Here is a 4,431-nt window from a genome sequence, read left to right on the forward strand (position 1 = left end):
ATGTCTTTGACTTGTGCCTCTTTTCTCTGTATTTCACATAAACATAGTTAGGTCTGAGGCGTAATTTGACTAAAGTTCAAATGTTTTTTTTAGGTCATGATATTCCTTATCCTGTGAACTTTCTGTTGAGTCACATCAGGAGCTCATGCTGTCAGTGGCCTCACTTTCAGTCACGTCAGTAAGTAGTCCAGGTGGAGTCAGCATGCCCCGTCCTCTGCGAGTTTCTTATACGCATTGCACCTGGAGCTGCAGCGTTCCCTGACAACTGTGGCCTAGATCCAGGGCCTCATTAAGGATTGAAATGGCACTTCCCCCCTGTCATTCCTTCCGCATTAATTAGCCATAATTCTTCTATTAAAAAGAATTTATCCTCATCAACTATTAGGCTGCTCTGAAATACAATTTGTATAGGAAAAGCAGGATAAATTCTTGATTCTTTCTACATGTTTATAAATTTTCAGAGTAATGAGTTTGTAAACTTGTAACAACCCACACTTTTTAAAAAAAGCATTAGTATGAATGCATGAGTTTTTATGTATTTAACATTTTAATTGAGTCTGATTATTATTCTTTTTGATAGTCATATTGTGCCATGTTGACTGAAGTTGGCTGTCTTTTGACATGACCTATTTAGTCTTTAATAGTTCCTTACTTTTCTGCATTTCAAGATGTCCCATACTTGTCTTGTACATTTCAGATTCCATATGGATTCCTAGAAGGTGATTTACTAGGCCAAAAGGAATGACTGGTTTTAAGAAGTGGGACATAGTGGGAAGAGTATGGTTTTTGGAGGTGGATTAGAGTCTTAGCTCTATTGCTTACTAGCTCTGGGGCCTTAGAAAAAGCATTGTGTAAAAAATGAGGATAATATGAGTCCCTATAAGGAAGAGGATGTTATAATAACATAGCCAATTATTTTATTATAGTGTTAAGTGGAAAAGCAAGATTCACAATTATATAAAAAAACACAGAGATAAATTATTGTGATCAAATATACTAACATGTTAATAGTTGTGTCTTTTGGTGATGGGACTCACAGATCTTCTTTATGCTTTATACTGTATTTTTCCACAGAGTGGAAATAAGATAACTGTATTAAAAGAAAATGAAATCTGCACCACAAAACCTATAGTGTTGATTAGAATTCATTTGGGATATGATTCATCATATATATTTTTGTATCTCTCATGGCCCATTTAATCCTCTTGTCTTGTAACAGAATTTAATGCAAATTATATAATAAAGAAAAATATTGATGTAACTGTACTCCACCACCTGCTTCCTTTCTCTATGTCACGTCATATTGATTTCAATAGACCAGGTCAAAGCTGAGTGTTTCCTGCTTTCAAGGATGACCTCTGAAGGCCTCAGACTATTCTGCCTCCTCGCTCTCAGGGGACAGCCTCTAAGTTCTGGGTTGGCAGCTGAAGACAGAACAGTAAAATCAGGAAGTAAAAGAAAATCTCCATTTGACATGGTTACAAATCAGTTTTCTCAGGGGACAGAACTGCTGGTGTTGGTGCTCACTGAAAAGAATCTTATTGATCAGAAAACTAAACCATAGGATTCAGATGACTTGTCAAAGATGAATTAATTTTATAATCTTGCAATCCTTTAATCCTTGCAAATGATAAAAAACTTTTGTGAAAAATGTCTGTGGAGGTTTTTAACATAGGATTTAGTGTGATTTTCAGGAATGGTATTTTGATCCTGGAGTTGAGGGTCATAATTTCCTCTTTTAAAATGGACAATGAGCCCTGGCTGGTGTGGCTCAGTTTGTTGGAGTGTCGTCCCATACACTGAAAGGTCTCGGGTTTGATTCCTGGTCAGGGCACATACCCAGGTTGCAGTTCAATCCCTGGTCAGGACATGTAAGGGAGGCAACTGATGGAAGTTTTTCTCTCTCTTTCTCCTTTCCCCTTCCTCTCTCTCTAAAATCAATAAAAACATATCCTAGGGTGAGGATTAAAAACATTTAAAAAGCCCTGACTGGTTTGGCTCAGTGGATAGAGCGTCGGCCTGCAGAGTGAATGGTCCCGGGTTCAATTCCAGTGAAGGGCATGTACCTTGGTTGTGGGCACAACTCCAATAGGGCGTGTGCAGGAGGCAGCTAATCAATGTTTCTATCTCATCAATGTTTCTAGCTCTCTGTCCCTCTCCCTTCCACTATGTAAAAAAAAATCAATAAAATATATTTTTAAAAAATCATTAAAAAACAAACAAACAAACAAACAAACAAACAAACAAACAAAGGATAACGAGCCCGGCCATAGTGGCTCAGTGTTTGAGTGTCAACCTATGAACCAGGAGATTATGGTTTCATTCCTGGTTGGGGTATGTGTCTGGGTTGCGGGCTCAATCCCCTGTGTGGGGCATGCAGGAGACAATCAATGATTCTCTCTCATCATTGATGTTTCTATTGCTCTCTCTCCCTCTCCCTTTCTCTCTGGGAAAAAAAAAAAAAAAAGGACAATGAAACTCTACAGACATCTGAGATCTAATGGAGAGTGATAATCACAGATAACATTTTTCTTTATATTTTATTCTATTTAGATATATTTTATTTTAAAAGGAAATTCTTGATTTTAATTTTAAAACAGTGTAAACTAAGTCTTACGTTGTGGAAACTTCACTACGGTGGCCTGCTCAATTAAATGTGAACAATGACTTGCCTTTGACAGTCTCTAGGTGGCTGTGCTCGCAGAAACATGTAAAATAAAGCATCCTAGTAACTGAACATGACTGGTAAGGGTTGTTTTTCCTCTTTATTTTTCTTTGCCTTCATGTTCCTCCTCTTCGATGAGCTGATTTGGATGCTGATCTGTGGATGAACCAAACCCAAGCATTTAGCATCAGGACTGTGGTCACTAAAAGTGCTGCTTCATTCAACAGCACATCTTTAGTGGGCTCTCGTTCCTGGTGTAGGTTCTCTGTTGGATGTCGGAGGCATGTTGATGATGGAGACAAGGTGCCTGTTCACAAAGACCTGGTAGCCTAGCTAGCTGGACTGGACATACACACACCGATAAATAAGAGGTTAGCAGAGGCTATACCAAGAGTGTTGTGTGCTATGTGATGTCTGCTGACAGGAGCCATCCCTATGATAGCGGGAGAGGGGTTCTCCAGACAAACTGAACCAATGCGTCTCTTTCTCTATCATCTCTATCTCTAGCTCCCTCACTATTTTAAGGAACTGACTCGTAATTGTAGGCTGGTAGTATGAAATCAAAGGGTAGGTGAGCTGGAGACGCAGGGAAGAGTTGATGTTGTAGTCTTGAGAGTCAGAAGGCATTTCTGAGGCAGAATTATCTCTTCCTTGGGGAGATCTCAATCTTTTTCTCTTAAGGCCTTCAACTGATCGAATGAGACCCACCTTCAACTGGTTGGACGTGGTCCATCTAATTCATTCCTATGGCACAAGTTTAATGTTAAAAAAGGTATTTATACAGAGAAAATAAATACTGCACTCATTCCTGACCTCAGGCCACCTTAAGTCCTTACCCAGAGGCAGTAACTATTACTAGATTGTTGAATTTCTTGTAAACATATTCTATGCATATATGAGCAGATGAGTATAGATGCTTCTTAAAAAATATACCAGTAACACTTTGCTTTTTTTTTTTTCCAGTTAACAAAATACCTTGGAAATAATTCCCTTTAAATTTAGTTAAAGCTGCCTTTATTTTTTTTAATTTTATTTTATTTATTTTTTTACAGGGAGGAAGGGAGAGGGATAGAGAGCTAGAAACGTCGATGAGAGAGAAACATCGACCAGCTGCCTCCTGCACACCCCCCAGGGGGGATGTGCCCGCAACCAAGGTATATGCCCTTGACCGGAATCGAACCCGGGACCTTCCAGTCCGCAGGCCGACGCTCTATCCACTGAGCCAAACCGGTTTTGGCTGCCTTTATTTTTTTAACAACATAATATTCCATTGTACAAATATACCATAATTTGTTTAGTCAATTCCCCATCTAGAGTGTTTCCAATCTTATGTTTATACAGACATAATGGCCATAAATATCCTTGTACACACATTTCTCCCCATTCTTTTTTTTTTTTTTTTTATGGAACACTTCACGAATTTGCGTGTCATCCTTGCGCAGGGGCCATGCTAATCTTCTCTGTATTGTTCCAATTTTAGTATATGTGCTGCTGAAGTGAGCACTTCCCCCATTCTTTAGGATATATCCCTAGAAGTAGAATTACTAGGTCAACGGGTATGGGCATTTGAAATTTTGACATATTAGTGAATTGTCCTCCATAAAGGACTTCCAGTTAACACCCCTACAATTGGTCATTTTCAGCTCCAAATTACAGATGTAGAAACGTGACATCACTGGTGTTATTTTCAAGGATGGTGATGGATTTGGGCTGATCCACTTTCTTTTTTTTTTTTCTTTTCCATTTTTCTCAAGCCACTGGTGACC

General features: G+C 38.8%; 1 non-coding gene across 1 annotated transcript; it reads right to left on the bottom strand.

Moving 5' to 3' along the window:
* Nucleotides 1-4,062: 4,062 nt before the first annotated feature.
* Nucleotides 4,063-4,169, bottom strand: LOC129148912 (U6 spliceosomal RNA). The gene has a single exon (XR_008555939.1). It is a non-coding gene; the product is annotated as a U6 spliceosomal RNA (small nuclear RNA).
* Between the last annotated feature and the right edge of the window lie 262 nt (nt 4,170-4,431).

Source organism: Eptesicus fuscus, chromosome 4 (genome assembly GCF_027574615.1).
Source record: "Eptesicus fuscus isolate TK198812 chromosome 4, DD_ASM_mEF_20220401, whole genome shotgun sequence".
NCBI lineage: Eukaryota > Metazoa > Chordata > Mammalia > Chiroptera > Vespertilionidae > Eptesicus > Eptesicus fuscus.